Genomic DNA, 24569 nt, shown 5'->3' on the forward strand with positions numbered 1-24569 from the left:
GTATGTTTAATTTAGACTGTTGATCATTGTATCATGAGATGAAATGGCTTTCTGTGAAATTGTCTAGCAAGTACCCTATAGTTATTTAATTAAGGAAAGTAATTAAAATTTCTTATTCTAATTAGGAATTAATTAAGAAAGTCAATGGAATTCAATATCTCCCGAGGTCTTGTTATTTTAGTAGCAAAAATGATGAATTCACGAAGGGATGCAAAGTCACTTCAACCAATTATCCCTCACCCAAGACTCACAGAGTCTTAAAATTCATAGTAGGTATAGAGGAATTTGATAGGCAATTTCACTGAAAGCCATTCCACGGCTCACTTTTGCAGGAGAGAAAAGCCACCTCAGATGAATTAAATTAATAAGACAAACCTGCTAAAAAGTGAGCCTGTGTGAGTGTGATGTTCTCTCATGCAAAATTGAGTCGCAAAATGTCTAGATGGTAAATACTTTATATATGCCGCTTACATTTTGAGGTCATATTCATCCACTTACATGCTTTGGTATTTGAGCGTCCCTTTTCTCTCTCACCCGGGCTAGTGTCACGGGGTCAAATTGCTCCTCCACAAAGCAACACGCGTGATGTGTGATGGCACTAAGTCTTCACAACTTAGTCTGCCAAACCCTCCCTCTAGTACACAATGAGGCTCTCTCAAGAAATGGGACAGCAGACACAAAGAAAATCAGCACACAAAATGCATAGAAAAGCATACACAAGGGACACCAATTTTTAATGTGTTTCGGCCAATCAATGCCTACTCCACGAGCAACTCCATTGCCATCATCTTTCTGAAACTCTTACTCTTGGCCAAAGCCATTACAAGGAAGCTTTTCTCTCACAATACACACAAAAATCCATTTCCTATGTGCTTGGGCGTTTTTGCCACATATAGAGTAGTTTTGGCAACCAACTCAAGGCCATTGGCCCATTTACATAGTGCCTAAAGGCTATTGGCCAATGTACAACACATTCAACAATCCATGTGCATTTGCACTTACAAATCATGAGTCAACACTTGGCAAAACCAACCAAAACCGTCCAGCCATGTTGTCTATTCAAAATGCATTGGTTTGCCTCCAAAATCCGCATGTGCAACACCACTTTGCCTATTGCCTTGCTGCCATGTATGCATTCCAGTGCCAAAACCGCCCAACTGTTGCCTTCCTTGTTTTCAAACATTTGTAACTGCCCAACTGTTGCATTCCAGTCCAAGCATGCGGGTAGCCCATTCTGAACCATTTGTAACCGCTGCCTCCATGTGCAAAGCTTGGGCACTACGCCTAGGTGCTGGCCACTTGCCACATGCTTATTGGCTTATCGTTGCCCGCCAAACCATTGCCCACCAGCCACCTACCCAGTCAGTGCCCATGGATCCAGTGCCCATCAATCTTTGCCCGTGCAAGCTATGCATAGCCCATGCCTATGCTCTATCCCATGCCAAAGCCTTGGTCCCATGGCCTTCTTCCCACCTTGTTTCATATTGGCCTAACTCCCTAGGCCCATCTTGGCTATTGGCAAGGGTGCAAGGTGCCACTACAAGCCAATGCCTATGCCATTGGTTTTAGGGTCTAACAGCTAGTTACTTTACATTTGCTCTATCACGTTCAAATACTGATTCTGAAGCGGGAATTCATAGGTAATGGATTAAAATACTCTCGTATGTGAATGGGTATTATAGGGAAGGAAATGTAAAATTAAACGGCGACAAAAAATTAAAGGAAATCAAATCCATGCCAATAAACTTCATTAAAATAATAATATTGCCTTATATCTTTTCAATGATTTTAGGGAATGCTAGATACACAGGCGCCCTTGCAAAAAAGGGAGTATAGGGCACCCCAAGTAAATTTGCACCTAAGATGGCACAAAAAATTACAACCATAACTACCATAAATGAAAATTTAAGAATGACCTGGATAGAATCACATCTCTGCAAGGGTTGGACAGCATCATATGCTTTGCAGGAGTGGATAAAAATCACATGACTTGATGAGAGGTTGGACATAATCCTAACCCCTATGATGATAGGACAGACTTCTGAAAGATTGACTCTCTAGCTAAAGACAGACTCCTTTGCTAAAGGACTGACTCTCAAACTGGTGACTCTAAGAGAGGTGCTAACGAGACATGGCATGTCTCCTATGGATGGATTCACTAATGAGACAAAGCTTGTCTCTAAAGGATATAACTTTCTCTGCATGAGGCATAGTATGTCTCCCTGAGGGTAAGCTTTTCTACGAGACAAAGCATGTCTCTCTAAAAGGGTGTGACTTTCTATGAGACAAAGCATGTCTCCTAACAGGGTAAGACATTTCATGCTGAGACATAACTTGTCTACCTAAAAAGGCTCTAGATAACTCTTTCATTGCCCTTGCAATGAAGAACTAAAGGTTTCAGGGTATCTAAAAGACTGAGGATTCTTTACCTAAATAAGAGGAAAGAAGAGGGGAAAGGGTACTATCATGATCTAATAAATCCTTCTAAGGATGGGCTTGGGCTATCGCCTTCATCGCCCTTGCAATGAATGAGTAAAGAATACTAATGAGACTTAGTTAGTCTCAGAATGACAAGAGATGAGGCGAAAGAAAGGATAAATTCTAATAGAAAAATTATGGTAATTGATGTTGCCTGATCAAGGAAAAGAAATATCTCGTTGACAAAATTTATTCTAATTTAGAGTCGAACTTAGAATCTATACTCATCTATCATCATATTAATGGCTCTTTGGGTTTATGCTCTCCCATAAGCTAATGATAACTTTAGATTAATGACCTTTAAAGAAAACATTCAATAGGCATTTCTCATAACTGATTTGTACAACCAAGAACAGTTCATGACCATTTGAAATTACATCTCATTAGCTTCTACAAAAACCATATATCCTGGCAATGAATTTCAATCTCAAAAATCCCATTTTCATATCACACATTAATTGAGAAGATAATTCTGCATTGTGTAAATAATATTACAGAAGGAGTAAATCCTAGCATATTTTCGATGAAAAGTTCTAGTATTATTATAAGACATTAACACAAGATATTATCCCCATTATCAGTATATACAAGAAAATGTTGATGTCCAAATGATTTGCAGGAAGTAAACTTATTTAGCTTATCCATGCTGAAATAAATTGAAGAGTCTTGTAATCTGTTATCTTTATGATGATTGAGAGATTTTGTTTAAAGATAAGACAGCTTACTTTCATTGTTATGAACTGAAATTCATTATATTGATTTAATTGATTCGGGTGTCATAACATATTATATTGGTTAAAATATTTCAAATGATTTATGCAAATGAGGTCCTTCTATCAGTTTGTGACTCAAAGGGATCATGAAAAGTTTTTCTTAAATTCATTGGAAAATTCTGATTGTGAAATGATTGTGTTATCCACAGATTTATGTTCCACATAGTTTTGAGTTATGATTCAATCTGTAACCTTCAATTCAATAAGTCAGTACTATGTTTTAAATATTTGAATACTGAAAATCCAATTTAAACAGACGGACTAAGATGTAAAAAAAGATAATGGAAACGAATTGAACCAGTGTTGTTTCTAGAGTATGGTTTAGTGATTGACATCAATTCCTTTTCATATGAGGTAATGGCTACGGTTAGAAATTTTATGCATTAACAGGGCACTAGTCCAATGGATCAAATGGAAGAAGTCTCCTTGTTTGGGAGAAAAAATCGAAAACGAATTGAATGATAGGTCAAGGCCAATAAGCAAGGGCAGGTAGGGGCATTTGGATAGTGTAGGAGAAGCTTCTGAATAAGGGCTCACACGTATGCTACCAAGAGTGTGAGGCACGCGAATAACTCCGAAATATGTTACATGCTCCCCGTAGACATCTATGAATAGGCGAATCTTCAATGTTTTTGGGGCCCTCTGAAATGTGTTACAACTTACAAGGTCCTCATCTATACATTTAGGGAACTGATTTCAACACAAACATTTTTGATACAAGACGCTCATGTTTCTTGTCTTTTAGTATTTAAAGAGCACTTAGATGGTAATTATATACTAAAAGACAAGAAACATGAGCGTCTTGTATCAAAACATGGTTGTGCTGAAATCCCTCTCAAATGTGTTACATGGTCCTCGTCTTTATATTTATTGTCGCATTCATCACAGAAAGCAGAAAGGAGAAAGCATATCTTTTATATGTCACATGCAATCTACAATTATTGAAGGGAAATGATTTCAACACTGCAAAGTTGCACGAAAGCATCTTGTTGCGTGAAATGTGTTACATGCTCGTTGAAATCATTTCCCGAAAAATACATCTACAATATCATGCTCTTCACAACACCCATTTGTCGGGTAGACAACAAAAGGTTTCCCCAAAATTACCCCAAAACATTCAAAATAAAGGGCATAACATGCACTTTAATCTCATTCCTGCAAAAAAAGATTACATGAGGTCCAATAACCCTCAGGAAATTTTAAGATATATATAGCCTAAGACCAACAATTAAACGGCTAGGATCATCCAATGATGTGGGCTCCCTTGCATTTTTTTTGTACTTGTATTTGCATGTCCTCAGTAACTTTTAAGGATTAAAAGGTCTTATTCCCCTCAACGCACGGCATAAAAAGGAGAGACGACTTTTTCACTATAAAAGTACATCCAACATGCACGAAAAAACTCTAACACCACCAACAACCATGGCCTTCGAGAAATCTCTATCCCTCTTCTCTTTACTTTTCTGCTTTGTGATGCTTTCTTGCCGTTCAACAATGCCAAATTTGGTAGAAGCAAAGGTTCTCCTCATCTGGAAAGCCAACCTCTTGAACCAAACTCCTCTAAATTCATGGTCACTTCACAATACAACCAATCAAAGCCCATGCAATTGGAGGGGGATAGCATGCAACGACAACGGAAGCGTCACTCAAATAAACCTAACAGGTGTAGGTTTACAAGGTAAGCTATATAACTTCAAATTCTCTTCCTATCCAAAACTCGCCTATCTTGATTTTAGCAAAAACTCACTCTTCGGAACAATTCCTTCCACATTAGGAAACTTGTCCAACCTTTCCATGTTGTACCTCCACCATAATAAGCTCTCTGGCCCCATCCCTGAAGAAATAGGATATTTAAAAATTATGGTTGAACTGGCCATCTCCTATAACATTCTAGAAGGTTCCATTCCTTCAACAATAGGAAACTTGACCAACCTTACCCATTTGTACTTATGTAACAATAGTCTCTCTGGCCCCATCCCTAAGGAAATTGGTGATTTGAAAAATATGGTTGAGTTGGCAATGTCCTCGAACATTCTAACATGTTCCATTCCTTCCACATTATGAAACTTAACCAGCCTTTCCCGCTTGTACCTCTATAACAATAGTCTCTCTGGCCCCATCCCTAAAGAAATTGGTTATTTGAAAATTATTGTTGAACTTGACATGTCCTCTAACATTCTAAACGGTTCCATTACTTCCACATAAGTAAACTTGACTAAGCTTTCCATCTTGCACCTCTCTCTGGCCCCATCCCTAATGAAATTAGTGATTTGAAAAATATGGCTCAACTTTACATGTCCTCCAACATTCTAACAGGTTCCATTCCTTCCACATTAGGAAACTTGACTAAGCTTTCCATCTTGCACCTCTTCGGTAATAAGCTCTCTAGCCCCATCCCTAAAGAAATAGGAGATTTGAAAATTTTGATTGACCTACAATGTGCTCTAACATTCTAACAGGTTCCATTCCTTCTACTTTAGCTAATCTTAAAAAGCTAGTGGTTCTACACCTATATAAAAATCACCTTTCTGGTTCACGTCCTCAAGAAATGTCAAGTCTAATAAATTTGGAAAGACTCGATTTGGGGGACAACAACCTCTCAGGATATTTGCCGCAGCAAATTTGCCAACGTGGATCACTTAAATCTCTTTGTATGCAAATTTGCCAAGGTGGATATTTCCCATTGCTGATGCATGTTTCTGATTTATGAGTATATGGAAAGAGGAAATTTGCTTAGTATCCTAAGCAGTGAAAGAAGGGGCAATGGAGATAGATTGGGTGAAGATGGTGAATATTATAAAAGTTGTGGCACATTCTTTATCATACATGCATCATGATTGCGCTTCACCAATAATAGTTCATCGAGATATCTCTAGCAAAAATGTTTTATTGGATTCAGAATTTGAGGCTCGTGTCTCTAATTTTGGTCCTGCTAGACTTCTAATGCCTGATTCATCCAATTGGACAGAACTTGCGGGCACTCGAGGATATGTTGCTCCAGGTTAGTTTCTCATATTTTGTTCCTGCTTTATTGTTGCAGCATAATTGCTTAGAAAATTACGTCTTATCTAGAAAATTACGTTTGTTGGCAGAGCTTGCTTACATAATGAGAGTGACCGAGAAATGTGATGTATATAGCTTTGGGGTTTTAACACTTGAAGTCATAATGGGAAGGCACCCTGGAGATATCATCTCCTCCTTGTCATCATCATCATCATCTGAAGGTGGCCAAAATCTATGGCTAAAGGATGTGTTGGACCCACGGCTCCACATATGACTCCAAAATCTATGCCAAACATAAAATGTTTGGCATAAAATTCTTCTTATGCCATTTATGTGGAAAGAAATGTTATCAGCACTACTGTTTTTTGCATAGGGCTCTCCTTATTTTATTAAAAGTACGGTATGGCCCGCACCATAGGATGATCCAAACCGTCCATTAGTGGGCCACAGCCTAAATAAGTTGTGCCCCCAAAATCATTTACATCGGTTGATCCTAACCCTCCGATCTGAATGTTAGAGGGTTGATCCTAACCCTCTATAGATCGGAGGGTTAGGATCAACCTATGGAATTGATTCTTGGGGCACAACCTATTTAGGCTGTGACCAATCTAAAGGACGGTTCGGATCATCATGTGGTGAGGGCCATACCATACTTTTAATAAAGTGAGGAGTGCAATCATCAAAATACAGTGGTGCTGATAACATTTCCCTAAAAACAAAATTTCTACATTTTCTTGGAAAAAATCATTCTTGCTAGACCAGGGAAGTCTTTTTTTTTCCGATGCATATATATTGTTTGGAAGTATTCAAAGTGGCCCTAAGTTTTTAAACAACTAAGAGGATTGTTTAACATAGAAATTTGGGATTTATTGGGCAATTTCATGGAAAGCTATTTCGTTGCTGGCTTTTGCATGATAGAACAGCCTCTTGAGATGAATTAAATAAATAAGACAAAATCCGCCAAAAAGTCAACATGTGTGGCAGTTCTCAAGTGCAAAAGCCAACCTCGAAATGGCTTTCCGCGAAATTTCCCACCAAATCCCTAGAAATTTTATGTTTTCTGATTTTTTGATTTTTTTGGCAGAGCTTCCTTACACAGTAAGACTGACCGAGAAATGCGATGTATATAGCTTTCGGGTTTTAGCACTTGAAGTTATAATGGGAAGGCACCCTGGAGATATCATCTCCTCCTTATCATCATCATCTGAAGGTAGCCAACATCTACGGCTAAAGGATGTGTTGGACCAAAGCCATTACAAGGAAGCTTTTCTCTCACAATACACACAAAAATCCATTTCCTATGTGCTTGGTCGTTTTTGCCACATATAGAGTAGTTTTGGCAACCAACTCAAGGCCATTGGCCCATTTACATAGTGCCTAAAGGCTATTGGCCAATGTACAACACATTCAACAATCCATGTGCATTTGCACTTACAAATCATGAGTCAAAACTTGGCAAAACCAACCAAAACCGTCCAGCCATGTATACATTCCAGTGCCAAAACCGCCCAACTGTTGGCTTCCTTGTTTTCAAACATTTGTAACTGCCCAACTGTTGCATTCCAGTCCAAGCATGCGGGTAGCCCATTCTGAACCATTTGTAACCGCTGCCTCCATGTGCAAAGCTTGGGCACTACGCCTAGGTGCTGGCCACTTGCCACATGCTTATTGGCTTATCGTTGCCCGCCAATCCATTGCCCACCAGCCCCAGTCAGTGCCCACGGATCCAGTGCCCACCAATCCTTGCCCGTTCAAGCTATGCATAGCCCATGCCTATGCTCTATTCCATGCCAAAGCCTCGGTCCCATGGCCTTCTTCCCACCTTGTTTCATATTGGCCTAACTCCCTAGGCCCATCTTGGCTATTGGCAATGGTGCAAGGTGCCACTACAAGCCAATGCCTATGCCATTGGTTTTAGGGTCTAACAGCTAGTTACTTTACATTTGCTCTATCACGTTCAAATACTGATTCTGAAGCGCGAATTTATAGGTAATGGATTAAAATACTCTCGGATGTGAATGGGTATTATAGGGAAGGAAATGTAAAATTAAACGTGGACAAAAAATTAATGCTCTGTTTGGTTGCTTATTTTGGGGGGATTGTAGGAGCTTCAAATGCTTGAGATCTTCCAAAGATCTCCCCAAAGCATGTTTGGTTGCCATTAAGCCCTTTGACCACCAGAGATCTTCTAGACATCATTATTGCATTTTTGCTTATGTGGCGCCTACGTGGCGGAGATGTTTCCCCCACTAATCTTCTCCCCATTTTGGTGAAATTTGAGGAAATTTGATGAGAAGATCTCAAGTAGATTGTTGTCTTATTATCTTTCTCTCTTTCTCTCTCTTCTCTTTCTCTCTCTTCCCTCCTCTATTTTGGTAAAGACACCCTATATCTTCAGCTAATCTTCTCGCCCAACCAAACAACATTCCCATATCCACCACTAATCCACCGGTTGACTGATCTTCTTTTGATCTCCCCTTTGACTTCTTCTTCTCCTAATCTCCCACCCATCTCCCAACCATCTACAAACAACCAAACAGAGCATAAAGGAAATCAAATCCATGCCAATAAACTTCATTAAAATTATAAAATTGCCTTATATCTTTTCAATGATTTTGGGAATGCTAGATACACAGGCGCCCTTGCAAAAAAGGGAGTATAGGGCACCCCAAGTCAATTTGCACTTAAGATGGCACAGAAAATTACAACCATAACTACCATAAATGAAAATTTAAGAATGTTAAACTGAAGGGTGCCTTAGCAAAAACCAGCTACAAGGGCGCCCCCATTGGACCAACTCACAAAAGTGCATTTTATTATTCATTTAATTTTACATTTTTGTGTGCCATTATAGAAGGAGACAATATTTAAACTCCCATCAACACACGGCATAGAAGCTTAATAAAATCTATGTACTCTGGCCCAATTAATCTCTATGAGGCCCATGACATGAATGTTCAACCGCTGCCATTTATGTACATTATTGACTCACCCACCATGAGGCCCATTGGATGGGAGAAGATGTACATTATTGACTCACCCACCATGAGGCCCATTGGATGGGAGAAGATGTGGAAAAGTCGCGTACTCACAAAAGACTCATAGTCCTCCCCCAAAAACTTATAGGCTCTTTTGGGAACAAATTGGCAAATCGCATCCATCGATGCTGTTCGTACACTTTTGTTTTAATAAGGGCCGCCCGATCAGATGATAGGTAGTTGAGAAGAGTAACAACCCAAGAGATGAGTGCGACTATCGAGAAAACAGTTTCATTTACTTAGTATCACACTTCATGATTAGAGGAATGCTAAATTGAAGGGTGTCCTTGCAAACACCGGCAGCAAGTGCGCCCCCAATGGATCCACGTCACTGAAGTGGAATAATTATTCCATCGTGTTTATAATAGCACGGAAAATGTAAGCGTAAAACAATAAATAATCTACTTTGGTGGTGTGGATCCAATGGAATACTAGAATTGCTCATAGTCATTGATCCCAAAAATAGCTTAATGATTCATAAGAAGAATGTTAAAATGAAGGGCACCCGAGAAAAAAATACCTACAAGAGTGCTCCCATTGGTCCAACTTGCTGAGGTGCATTTTATTGAGTTTTTATATGATGCCCGACTGTGAGATTTTCAAGGACAGGGTGTTAAAACCGTGTCAAAGCCCTGCCCACATGATTTTTCATCTAAGTGGGAAGTCAAAAAGGTGGTTTGACCAAATGGAAAATCAGGTGGGCATGGTTTTGACTGCCCGTGAAAATCTCACGGTCGGGCATCATATAAAAAATCCATTTTATTATTCATTTAATTTAACATTTTTGTGTGCCATTATAGATGCACCATGCATTTCTCTTTAACGTGACTCTTCATTGTCACTATATTTATTGTCACATTACATAACCTTTTTAGAGTTTTTATATGATGTCCGACCGTGAGATTTACAAGCGCAGGGTGACAAAACCCTTCGCATTTGATTTTTGATCTCAAGGGGAAGTCAAAAAAGGTAGTTTGACTGGATAAAAAACCAAAGGCTGCCTTGTAAATCTCACGGTCGGCAACTATATAAATTCTCACCTTTTCAAATCTTGCTAAGTTGCTTTTATGCAAAGGAAAAAAAAAACCACTTTGCAAGTTACTCACTTTTGCTTATTAGGTCAGTGTATTTGATAGAAATAAGAGATAAACTAGGCTGATAGCCACCTCGAGATCAAGTCTTGTGTCCCACACGGGGACATGTATGTTTACTGTTTTTTTTTGGATGGCATGTATGTTTAATGTATACCGTTGATCTTTGTAGACCATCGTGAGAAAACCCACATGGTTTTGGAGCTTTTGGTCCCATTGCTCATTTGACAGATGTGTAAAATAACATGCTACAATATTATATAAACATCATCTGCATAAGTTCGATCAGTCTGCTGTTGGATGTTCATTGAAAAATATAAGTTCGGATTATGTTATACGGGAGAGACTTGATAGGCAATTTTGCGGAAGTTTTTGCATTTGCATACGGGAAGCCGGGAACGTACAGCCGGCCGCATGTTCACTTCTCGGAAGATTTTGTCTCATGCATTTAATGTATCTGATGATGTGGCTGTTCTCACATGCAAAAGCCAGCCGCGAAATGGCTTTCCGCTAAATGGCCTAGCAAGTCCCTATACGGGAATAGATGTCAAAGTTTATCTCAACTCCCATCAACCCACGGCATAGAAGGAGACAATATTTCAACTCCCATGAACACACGGCATAGAAGCTTAATAAAATCTATGTACTTTGGCCCAATTAATCTCTATGAGGCCCATGACATGAATGTTCAACCGCTGCCATTTATGTACATTGACTCCATCGGATGGGAGAAGATGTGGAAAAGTCGCGTACTCACAAACTTATAGGCTCTTTTTGGGACAAATCGCATCAATCGATGCCGTTCGTACACTTTTGTTTTAATTGGGTCGCCCGATCAGATGATAGGTAGTTGAGAAGAGTAACAACCCAAGAGATGAGTGCGACTACGGAGAAAACAATTTCATTTACTTGGTATCTGATGACTCACCCACCATGAGGCCAATGGAATACTTGATTATATATACATATTCCCATCTGGAATACTAGAATTGATCAGTCATTGATCCCAAAGATAGCTTAATGATTCTGCACTTATAATTATAAGAAGAATGTTAAACTGAATGGCACCCCAGAAAAAATACCTACAAGAGTTCTCCCATTGGACCAACTTGCCGAGGAGCATTTTTTATTCATTTAATGTAACATTTTTGTGTGCCATTATAAATGCACCATGCATGGACTCCTCCCATAATGCTTTCATCATATTCAGTTAGCATTTCTCTTTAATTCTTTATCCATTGCACTGGCATCTATTTGTATTTGTTTTATTAAGAATTTTATCGATTCATGTCAATCTCTGTCGAGTCGTTTGTATTTTGCGTGCATTGACGATAGAGCCATGATCACTACTCTGGCATCTTGCCCCTTCGAATGTCCTTAATTTTGTTAAACAAATGGCATTAGATCCCAAGAAAGAAATTGGGTTGCCCTCTTCTTCTTCTTCTTAATCGCCTGAAATCCAATCCCAGGGGACGGAAGTCAATTGCCCTTAGTATGTTGGTTATTTACTTTACAAATTGGCACGCCCATCCGTTCAACACACATCACACACCAACTCACACATATCATTCACTTAATTACAGACCTGGTAATCAACACAAAATAGAACTAGTCAGATTAGTTACATGGGACTGATGAGGCATTATCATCCAAGTGGGTCCCATATATGTTCATTCAAGTAGTCAACTTTGGGACCATACCCTTAATCTCCATGGAAAAAAGCAGACATAGAGGGACGAAAAACACATCAATAACAATAAGAAGATGAGGAAAAACACACTCCAACTTTATACATTGAGGACCCACTCCCACATTAGTCGTCTTTTCTTAATACATTGAGGACCCACTCCCACATTAGTCGTCTCTTCTTATCTCCTCACACCGGACATTCCAAAGGTAATAATGTCTATGTACATTGGCGATTCACTATGACGCCCGTCGGATGAATGCTACTGCTTTTCCCTGTCAAATTTCACTTTTATTCGTTGAAAATAACACATTGCAAGTAGCTAGTTTTTTTTTTAGGCCAATGATAAATCGACCCCCCAAATATCTTAAATCGACTCCCTATGTGTCTTTCTCCGTTGCCTTAGAAAAGCCATATGGTTTGGAAATAAATGAAACGAGAGCAATTCTTATGCAAGATATGAACCCTCTATCTCTCTACCTTGGAGGCGTCACCCATGTAGAAGAAAAGTCATGAGTGAGGGGGCCTTCCAAATAGACTATAGTTAGAGGGAAATGATATATTCACCCCTTTTTCTTAATCGGGACAGCCTCCTCTAATGTAAAAAGGTAGTTGTAAATACACATGAGGGCTGTCCCAAGTAAGAAAAGGGTCGAATATATCACCTACCTAATTAAAAATGTCGATTGTTTCAATAAGATGTGTTGATTACAAGTTGGCACTATTTGATTGGTACATTTATGATTCCAATCCTCAGCCAAGTAAATACAAGGCTCCTGCTCGACACGTCTGTGCTCATCTATCATGGCCCATCGAGAGATGTAAAGTGACTCTGTTCATTGTCACTATAATCATTGTTACATTACATAACCTTTTCAAACCTTGCTTAGTTGCTTTTATGCAAAAAAAATAAAGGTTGGGTATACCCAAAACCGAACCGAACCGATCAAGTTCGGTTCTGGTTCGGTTTGGTACCAAAGTATATGGTTTGGTTCTGGTTCCAAATTCTAGGAACCGATTGCACATGGTTCGGTTCTGAGTATACGCCGGAACCGAACCGAACCATGTCCACCCCTACATCCATTTGTGTGCATCACAAAATGTACATATCTTCTAAACCGTTCATTTGTTGGGCCCCAATGTAGATATGCATTGCTCCAAAATCATCCCCATCTTACTATTCTAACCCTCTAATATGTAGATAAACTACACCCATTAGAAAAGTAAAATAAATCTTTGCCAATAAAAATAAACAAAGTACACCGTATAGAAAACTCTACCGAATGATAGGAAGGTTAGGATCATCCTACATAGAAAATTTTTGGGGTACGTGCTACTTAGGTTGGGCTGTTGGAGCTCAAAAACTGAATGGTTTACATTGGGCCCACCCTGTTGGAAGATCCAAACTGATCGTTTGTTGCAGAAACGCCTTTGAACTACGAAGTTTTTAACGTTTTGTACACACGATTGGATTATTACATTTGGAAATCCAATTAGCAAGTTTAGCTGAGTGTGAGTGATGAGGAATTATCAAGTAAGTAGGTCCCATTTATAATCAACAAGTTTTTCCGGGGCACCAGTTCATTTCCATGCATATTAAGAATATTTGACAGCATAATCAATATCATGCTTACAAAGATAGATAGCTAAAATACATGGTAAAAAAGTTTAAAAGGCATTGTATAAACTATAGTTATCCGAAGCTAAAATCTTATCGCTTCCATCGCACGTCCTCTTGACCACTGTTTCCTATTTAGGTGATTATTTGTTTTTTCTTTGGGCATATTTAGCAGCTATGAAAACATGTAATATTAGTTTACCTAATGTAAGAGAGGGGCACAGACGTGGGTGAGAGAGACATCGGTTTTTGGCACTTTCACCAGCGGTCTTACCGCCCCTAAAAATCTTTTTTGTTGTAGCCCTTGGGTAAACAAATATTCCACAAATATTTTTCTAAGTTTTTTTTTTAAAATAACATCTTAATCACCTGAGTCTCTCGTGAGCATCACTGAGCCATGCTTCCATCTGACCATACTTATTTTTGAAATCCTGCTCATGCATCCACAAAAAGATTTAAGAAGTATTGATTGAGCGGTAAAGAGGTGAAACAAAGCAGCATTGAGGGAATAAAAAATATATCAATAACCAAGAAGTTATTAACAAGTATGATAACTTCTATGCTCTCAAGCAAGCATGAAACGTTTGCTTGCATATTCGTCCATAGGGCAAATCGGATATGTAATTATTGGAATAATTGTTGGAGACTCAAATGATGGATATGCAAGCATGATAACTTATATGTTGTTCTATATCTCCATGAATCTAGGAACTTTTGCTCGTATTGTCTTATTTGGTCTACATACCGGAACTGATAACATTCGAGATTATGCAGGATTATACACGAAAGATCCTTTTTTGGCTCTCTCTTCAGCCCTATGTCTCTTATCCCTAGGAGGTCTTCCTCCACTAGCAGATTTTTTGGGAAAACTCCATCTATTCTGCTGTGGATGGCAGGCAGGCCTATATTTCCTTGTTTTAATAGGACTCCTTACGAGCGTTGTTTCTATCACTCATGAACGACCCCCCAGAAAAACCATCGGGACCCGAGGCACCCCCTCCGGAAAACAACGTCTTTCACTTCAAAGGAGGGATTTCCCAAAGGCGGGATTGCCAGCTTCTGACTTGCAATTGCAACTTCCCGTGTTGCTGTAAGAGAGAAGTGGAAGTAGAAGCAGCTTTCCGAACTCGACTCTCCTTGCTTGGAAAAGGCCCGGAAGACTACAGCTGCCTCCTAAGCAATTGAGTTTACCTTCTCATTGGAAGGTTCTGTTCACCGCTGCACCCCTACCGAATCACGATTCAAAGTATATGAAAAGACCGACATACACCGGGTAGAGGGACTGAAAGCAGATATGGATGGTTTTGCTTCTATTTGTCTGGATTGTACCGGTCTTTACCCCCCTAAAGCGCATACGACTCACTCCTTCAAGGTCGTCCTAGAAGAAAAATGAAAGTCTGCCTTTAGCTTACTTGTTCACTTATGCAATTTCGTTCTAAAGCATTGTTGCCTATGTACTCAAGCCTAGCCTGCCCTTAGGTTGTTTCTTGCTAGCTTGCGTACTATCTATGCTCTCGAGGCTGGCATATTTTTTTTCTAACTCATTGATATTTTTTTCTAACTCATTCAAGCAATTCAGTCATTTCTAACTCATTCAAGCATATAAGTTATCATACTTGTTAATAACTTCTTGGTTTTGTGATAATTTGTAAAATACATAAGCTTGGGACAAGAAAGATAAGTTACAATAAATCTGTGAATTATTATTTCGAATATTCGAAATAGAAAGTGACTTTTAGATAGTCAAAATAAACTGAGTTGTATTTTGATCCTTTAAGGTTGGGAAGGACTGGCTATCGGTTATTTGCAGGGATGTGAGGCGAGGCATAAGTAGAAATAGAGGTGGAGAATAAGTGAAGAGCATTCCATAGCTATCGGATATGGGCCGTGGAGCCCGGGAGGGAGTCTAAACTCTTTACGTTCTAATTTGATTCCCTACTATATTAATATGGGCTTTTAGGTGCCACACCTCTTTCTCCCAAAATATCTATACCATAAGATGATCCTAACCGACAGATCAGTCGCTTTGTTGAGAGAAACTTGGAATTTAGGGAAGTGATGACTCAGCTCTCTATTTCTTAGAACGGAGCGAGACATGCCGTATGTCAAGAATTTCCTTTACAACATCTGCAGACCTCCATGGAATGGCGTCCCGATCTTTCAACCACTTGTCCCAAAAATTAAACGGCTAGGATCATACGTGTGTCCTCAACCTCTTCACGGTAAAACACAGCGTGAGCTAATAAGATTAGTTTATGTGGTGAATGATCAAGAAGAAGAAAAGACTACGGTTCTTCCACGCTTAGAAAATTACGAGTGGGGCCACATTAATTGTCTGCTACAAGAATAGATGTGCTACACAATTGTTCCCCTCAACGCACGGCATAGAAGGACACACGACTTTTTCACTATAAATCTACATCCAACATGAGCCAAAAAACTCAAACACCACCAACAACCATGGCCTTTGAGAAATCTCTCTCCCTCTTCTCTTTACTTTTCTGCTTTCCGATGCTTTCTTGCCGTTCAACAACGGCAAATTCAGTAGAAGCAGAGGCTCTCCTCGGCTGGAAAGCTAGCCTCCTTAACCAAGCTCCTCTCAATTCATGGTCGCTTCACAATGCCACCAGTAAAAGCCCATGCAATTGGAGGGGAATAACATGTAACCACGAAGGAAGTGTCACTCAAATAAACCTAACAGCTGTAGGTTTGCAAGGTAAGCTCTATAACTTCAAATTCTCTTCCTTTCCCAAACTTGCCAATCTTGATCTTAGCAACAATGCACTCTTCAGAACAATTCCTTCCGCAATAGGAAACTTGACCAACCTTGTCACGTTGTACCTCTACAACAATAAGCTCTCTGGCTCCATCCCCAAAGAAATAGGATATTTGAAACATATCGTTGAACTAGACATGTCCGATAACATTCTAACGGGCTCCATTCCTTCTACAATAGGAAACTTGACCAACCTTGTCACGTTGTACCTTCACATCAATAATCTCTCCGGCCCCATCCCTGAGGAAATAGGATATTTGAAAAATATGGCTGATTTAGGAATGTCCGATAACATTCTAACAGGTTCCATTCCTTCCACAATAGGAAACTTGACCAACCTTGTCACGTTGAACCTCTACAACAATAAGCTCTCTGGTCCCATCCCTAAAGAAATAGGAAATTTGAAAAATATGGTTGAGTTGGGCATGTACTCTAACATTCTAACAGGTTCCATTCCTTCCGCAATAGGAAACTTGACCAACCATGTCACGATGTACCTCTACAACAATAATCTCTCTGGCCCCATCCCTGAAGAAATAGGATATTTGAAAAATATGGCTAATATGGCAATGTCCGATAACATTCTAACAGGTTCCATTCCTTCCACAATAGGAAACTTGACCAACCTTGTCACGTTGAACCTCTACAACAATAAGCTCTCTGGTCCCATCCCTAAAGAAATAGGAAATTTGAAAAATATGGTTGAGTTGGGCATGTACTCTAACATTCTAACAGGTTCCATTCCTTCCGCAATAGGAAACTTGACCAACCTTGTCACGCTGTACCTCTACAACAATAATCTCTCTGGCCCCATCCCTGAAGAAATAGGATATTTGAAAAATATTGCTGATCTAGAAATGTTCGATAACATTCTAACAGGTTCCATTCCTTCCGCAATAGGAAACTTGACCAACCTTGTCACGTTCTACCTTCACAGCAATAAGCTCTCTGGCTCCATCCCAAAAGAAATAGGAAATTTGAAAAATATGGCTGATCTAAAAATGACCGATAACATTCTAGCAGGTTCCATTCCTTCCACATTAGGAAACTTGACCAACCTTGTCACGTTGCAACTCTACAACAATAATCTCTCCGGCCCCATCCCTGAAGAAATAGGAAATTTGAAAAATATGGCTGATCTGGAAATGTCCTATAACCATCTTAATGGTGCAATTCCGGCCTCTTTGGGTGATCTTAAAAAGCTAGCCTTTCTAACTCTATCTCACAATCAACTTTCGGGTCCCATCCCAAAAAGCTGGTCAAACTGCACGTACTTAACCAGTGTTTATATCCAAGGAAACCAGCTCTCCGGAAATATGTCCTATTTCATTTCTCCAACTTGGGCCAAGTGTAAAAGTTTGACAAGTTTAAAGTTCTCAGGGAACTTGATAGCTGGTAAAATACCACCGGAGTTTGGACAGTTGATTCAACTAGCACTATTCGACCTTTCTTCAAACCTTTTGGTCGGAGAGATTCCAAAGGAATTGGGGAGCTTGACAGCTTTATATAACATGAGTTTAAATGGTAACCAACTTTCTGGTCGGATACCATCAGAAATGGGAAAACTGTCCAATTTGGAGATCTTGGACCTATCAGCAAACAAACTGAGTGGATCGATACCAGAACAACTAGAAGATTGCTCGAAATTGCATTCTTTGAACTTAAGCAGAAATCATTTGAATGGAAGCATTCCATTTCAAATAGGCAATCTAGCAGAGCTGCAAATTATGCTAGATCTTAGTTTTAACATGCTTACAGGAGAAATATCGCCCCAACTGCAAAAATTACACATGCTGGAAATCTTAAATTTCTCCCACAACAAGCTTTCTGGGTCAATTCCATCTTCTCTAGAAAATATGCTCAGCTTGACATCGATTGATTTATCATACAATAATTTGGTGGGTAGCCTTCCTAACAGCAAAGCCTTCCAACAAGGGACATTTCTCGGCAACAAAGGTTTATGCGGCAAAGCGCAAGGTTTGCAACCATGCAATTCCAAGCCAATAAACAATGGTGAACCAAAAAAGAGACACAACGTTATCATATTGATCATTCTTCCTCTTTTGAGCGCACTATTCCTTCTACTTCTAGTTTTTGGCATTTCTTCCTTTTTTTGGTTCAGCACAAGAAATGCAGAGGGACAAAGAAATGAAAGGAATAAAGACCTATTTTCGATATGGAATTGGGATGGGTGTATTTCTTATGAAGATATCATTGAAGCAACAGAGGATTTTGATGACAGATACTGCATTGGGGAAGGCGGATATGGGAGAGTTTACAAAGCATATCTGCCAACAGGGCAAACAGTAGCTGTAAAACAACTTCACAAATTGGAAGATGGCGAGCAAATTGATCAGAGAAGTTTTAGAAATGAGGTACGTGCATTAACAGAAATCCGTCACCGCAATGTTGTCAAGCTTTACAGGTTTTGCTCCCACCGTCGATGTATGTTTCTCATTTATGAGTATATAGAAAGAGGAAATTTGGCTAATAGACTAAGCAGTGACGAAGGTGCGATGGAGTTGGATTGGGTGAAGAGGGTTAATATTATTAAAGCTGTGGCACATTCTTTATCATACATGCACCATGATTGCGACCCGCCAATAGTTCATCGAGATATCTCAAGCAAAAATGTTTTATTGGATTCAGAATTTGAGGCTCACGTATCTGATTTTGGTACTGCTAGAATTCTAATGCCGGATTCATCCAACTGGACAGAATTTGCAGGCACTCGTGGATATGTTGCTCCAGGTTATTTCCTCCTATATTGTGCCTACTTTATTGTTGCGGTATAATTGTTTAGAAAATTGTCTTATTTATTGTTATGTCATTTGGCTCACCTACGGAAGGACAAAATGTTTGCCAAGAAATTTTATGTCATTTGACTTGTTTTTCTTTCTTTTTTTTTTTTTGGCAGAGCTTGCTTACACAATGAGAGTGACGGAGAAATGCGATGTATATAGCTTTGGGGTTTTAGCACTTGAAGTGATAATGGGAAGGCACCCTGGAGATATCATCTCTTCCTTGTTAACTTCATCATCTGAAGTTGGCCAAAATCTACGGGTAAAGGATGTGTTAGACCCACGGCTCCCAAATCCCGAAGACCAAGTTGGAAATGAAGTTTTTCTGGCAGTGTCAATGGCACTCGCGTGCATAAATGCAAATCCACAAACTCGGCCACCCATGCAACACATCTCTGGAAAGTTCTCTGCTCGAACTCCATCTTTTCCAAAGCCATTCCACACAATCGAAATGTCTAGCTCAACTGATGGAATTTCAAGTGTAAATGGGTTGGGTCTCTTCACCTACTCAGTTATATTGTATAGGTCAGTATTTCATATAGTTGATCAAAATAAGGGACGGACTAGGCTGATTGTCACCGTCGAGATCAAGTCTTGGGTCCCACTTGGAGACATGTATGTTTCATTTAGACCATTGATCTTTGTAGACCATCATGAGGCAACCCACATGGTTTTGTACCTTCTGGTCCTATTGCTCATTTGAAAGATGTGTAAAATAACATGCTACATAGGATGATTCTAAAATAAAAACCTCTACAGATCGGAGGGTTAAGATCATTTTATAGAATTGATTTTTGAGGTAGAACCTATATATGTGAAGGCCCAACAAATGAACGACTTGGATCATCAAACCATATGAGCTCCGATGTAATTTTTTATTTTTTAAAATATTACACTTACATGCGATCACATATAAAATCAATAAATCTAGAGAAATTTACATTTATGGTATATTTTGAAATTTACATTTATAGGATATTTAATTAAAGAATTTACATTTATAAGGTTTTATATGTGCCCTCATGTAGGTGGAAATATATGTGCCCTCATATAAAATATTTCCGCCTACATGGGGACACATGTTCTTCTCCCTATAAAATATTTCCTCCTACTTGGGACAGCCAACTTCAGTGTATCTATGATTGAAGAGAGGCTAATCTTCTTCACGTGGGAAGGATTCAACGGGCCTGATTGCAACGTTAAGATAAGTAGAATTAACAGATTTATTAGAAAAAATTTTAACTGTTAAACTTTTGGCTAAATCATAATCTTTGATGACTAATTGGAATATAACTTATAGATTATAGTTTTTACTCTTAAAATCACTTTAGAGTCGCAGGGCATTTTGTGGATGCAACAGCCAATCCACAAGATGCCTTATGCGATGGACGCGAGCAAATCCTTTAAAATAAAGAATAATAAATTACTTTAAAAAGAACCACATTGCTTGCTTACATTCCCACACGGTCACAACACATTTACACATGCATTATCAAGCAAAAGTCCGGTGGACAGCCTCCATCGGACATCCGCCAGGCTATATGCTGATAGAGCGGGCCATGTAACACAGGAGGAACTGAGGTGGACCCTCCCTCCTCTAGCGAGGGCTTAATTTTGGAGTTTTAATGGGATCCAGTGCATTTGTGCATTTGTGCAGGTGTGATTGCACCTACTTCTTCCTTGGGTTTAAACCACAGGAGATGGAACACTCGCATCCGAACGAATCACCCAAGCAAGAGAACAAACCCCCTCCTCCCTCCATGTTCCTCCGCCACGCCCCGTTGTCGTTGTCGCCGACCGGAATCTCCGGAACCCCTCAACATTTATCGGCCCATCATTTATCGGCAGAAGGTCAATCTGCCACCACTCAAGATTCATTTTCAGATCCTCCGTCACAATTCCCCACTCCTTCAAAACCGAACCATCCACGTCCGTCACTAAATCCACTCATCCACACCCTTCTTCCCAGGTCCCACCACTGATGGAGGACCCACACTGACCGAGTCGGACCACACCGACCCGACTTTCGCCAAGACTTCCGACCTGTCCAGGGTCGACGCGGGCAGATCATCCTCGGCTCCAATTTTGAGGGAAACATCGCCCTTCGTTCGACGGAGTTGAAGGTGGGTGTTGTGGTGGTGAAGGTCATGATTTTACTCGCCCATCAAATCACGGTACCCCAGTGCGGGGTACCACAATAAGCTTACAGGCTCAATTCCATCTTCTCTAGAAGATATGAGCAGTTTGACATTTGTTAATTTATCATACAATAATTTGGTGGGTGACTTCCTAACGGCAAAGCCTTCCAACAAGAGACTTTTGTTGGCAACAAAGGTTTATGCGGCAATGCGCAGGGTTTGGAATCGTGCAAGCCCTGTCACTAAATATTGAAAGTTCTTTCTCTCTCTCTTTTTTTTTATAGGTAAGCTGGGGTTAGGCAGGACCCCTACCAGATATATTGATAATGAAGAAGAGTACAAACTAATAAAAGGCCACATGGGCTACAAAAACATAAGCAGAAAGAACAACCCACAACTTCATAGAGAAGGGAAACAAAGAAGCCAACAAAAAACAAAAGAGAGCAACAAAGCAGAGAAACATAGCACCAAAACAAGCAAAGAGAGCCTAACCCAGAGGAGCCAACAACAACAAGAGAGCCAAAAAAACCCCTCAAACACCAAGCTCCCGAACCAATCAAGATTTTCCAGGGATGAGGCCCTTTAAAAGGGGTTCTAGATACAGGCAAGGTGTTCATAATATGAAGGAATTTCCCTTTCTTCCTGTTAACTAATTGACAAGAATCTTCGCTTGCGGCTTGGCAATTAGTTGCCAAAAAAATAAGTTCTTTCTCTTTTGAGCAAACTATTCCTTCTTCTTTTTTTCTTTTTTTTGAAATCGTGAATCATATTAGAATGGAAAGGGAAGCCTGAGAAGGGACAGCCCAATAGAACAGATTACAAGATAAGAAAGCATAAACAGAAAATACACAGCATCGACAGAACAAGACATGGCTGATCAAGGGGGAAGATAATCAAACCATTGTAAAGAGTCACTATTCACACCCCTCTTGGCTAACAGATCAACCTTCTCATTGGCCGCCCTCCTCACATGCTTCAAGACAACCGATGACCCTGATACTACTTCTAGTTTTTGGAATTTCATTAAATTTTTATCATAGAACGAAAAATGCAGAGGAAGAGAGAAATGAAATGAAGAGAGCTCGGATCGGTGTATTTCATATGAAGATATCATCGATGCAATAGAGGACTTTGATGAAAAACACTGCATTGGGGAGGGAGGATATGGGAGAGTTTACAAAGCAGCTTTGCCAACAGGGCAAGTAGTGGCTGTAAAGAAACCTCACAAATTAGAAGATAGCGAGCATATTGACCAGAGAAGTTTCATAAATGAGGTAAGGGCATTAACAGAAATCCGTCACCGTAACATTGTCAAGCTTTACGGGTTTTGTTCTCATCCTCGATGTATGTTTCTTGTTTATGAGAATATGGAAAGAGGAAATTTGGCTAATATCCTAAGCAGCAAGGAAGGGGCAATGGAGTTGCATAATATTATTAAAGTTGTGGCCCATTCTTTATCATACATGCACCATGATTGCATCTAGCCGCTACTTCATCGAGATATCTCTAGCAAAAATATTTTATTGGATTCAGAATTTGAGGCTCATGTCTCCGATTCATCTAATTTGGACAGAACTTACAGGCACTTACGGATATGTTGCTCCAGGTTAGTTCCCCACATACATTGCTTAGTTTACTGTAGAAGTGTAATTATTTGGAAAATTGCATGTTATTTTATTGTCATGTTCTGGGGCCTGTGTAACGAGTATGCTATTGGGCCTGTGTTCAAGAGATACAGCAGAGATGCACTATCATAGTTCTTGGTCACCCAAAACAATATACAACCTTAAATTTAATACAAATTTTTCTATAAGAAAATTACTGGTAACGAGTTTTTATCCAATTTTTTGTAAATTATCCTACTTTAAAATGCTTGATTAGGATATGGAGTGTTTAGATTTTGAATTTTTCTACGAAATATTAGAACATTTCTTTTTATATGTGTAACATTATTGTGCCTGATGGACCACCTTTAGCCGGCCATCTCCTGGAATATTTTTGCCTGATGATGAATTGCTAGCCAGCACTGACTTGATCCAACGGTCAGAAGAACACCTTATGGAATTTTTGGTAAAAACTTTCCTAAAAATTGTCTTATCTAATGTTTGGATACTCATTTTCCATAGAATTTTTTCCTTCCAATGGCTTTCTTTCAGCATAAAATTCTTCTTATGCCATTTATGTGGAAAGAAACAGAGCCATATTAAAAATAAGGAAATGTTATCAGCACTACTGTTTTTTGCGGAGGGCTCTCCTTACTATTAAAAGTACGGTATGGCCTGCACCATAGGATGATCCAAACCGTCCATTAGTGGGCCACAGCCTAAATAAGTTGTGCCCCCAAAATCATTTACATCGGTTGATCCTAACCCTCCGATCTGAATGTTAGAGGGTTGATCCTAACCCTCTATAGATCGGAGGGTTAGGATCGACCTATGGAATTGATTCTTGGGGCACAACCTATTTAGGCTGTGACCAATCTAAAGGACGGTTCGGATCATCCTGTGGTGAGGGCCATACCATACTTTTAATAAAGTGAGGAGTGCAATCATCAAAATACAGTGGTGCTGATAACATTTTCCTTAAAAACAAAATTTCTACATTTTCTTGGAAAAAATCATTCTTGCTAGACCAGGGAAGTCTTTTTTTTCCGATGCATATATATTGTTTGGAAGTATTCAAAGTGGCCCTAAGTTTTTAAACAACTAAGAGGATTGTTTAACATAGAAATTTGGGATTTACTGGGCAATTTCATGGAAAGCTATTTCGTTGCTGGCTTTTGCATGATAGAACAGCCACTTGAGATGAATTAAATAAATAAGACAAAATCTGCCAAATCCCTAGAAATTTTATGTTTTTTGATTTTTTGATTTTTTTGGCAGATCTTGCTTACACAGTAAGAGTGACCGAGAAATGCGATGTATATAGCTTTGGGGTTTTACCACTTGAAGTTATAATGGGAAGGCACCCTGGAGAGATCATCTCCTCCTTGTCATCATCATCATCTGAAGGTAGCCAACATCTACGGCTAAAGGATGTGTTGGACCCACGGCTCCCAAATCCCGAAGACCAAGATGGAAATGAAGCTGTTCTGGTAGTGTCAGTGGCACTCGCGTGCATAAATGCAAATCCACAAACTCGGCCAACCATGCAACATATCTCTTGA

The 24569-nt window shown here is 39.5% G+C and overlaps 1 pseudogene; it reads left to right on the forward strand.

The window, feature by feature from the left end:
* Positions 1 to 4673: 4673 nt before the first annotated feature.
* Positions 4674 to 24569, forward strand: LOC143891276 (uncharacterized; annotated as a pseudogene).

The sequence above is a fragment of the Tasmannia lanceolata genome, unplaced genomic scaffold (assembly GCF_043159265.1).
Source record: "Tasmannia lanceolata isolate RefF3 unplaced genomic scaffold, GAP_Taslan_0.1 ptg000013l, whole genome shotgun sequence".
Classification (NCBI taxonomy): Eukaryota; Viridiplantae; Streptophyta; class Magnoliopsida; order Canellales; family Winteraceae; genus Tasmannia; species Tasmannia lanceolata.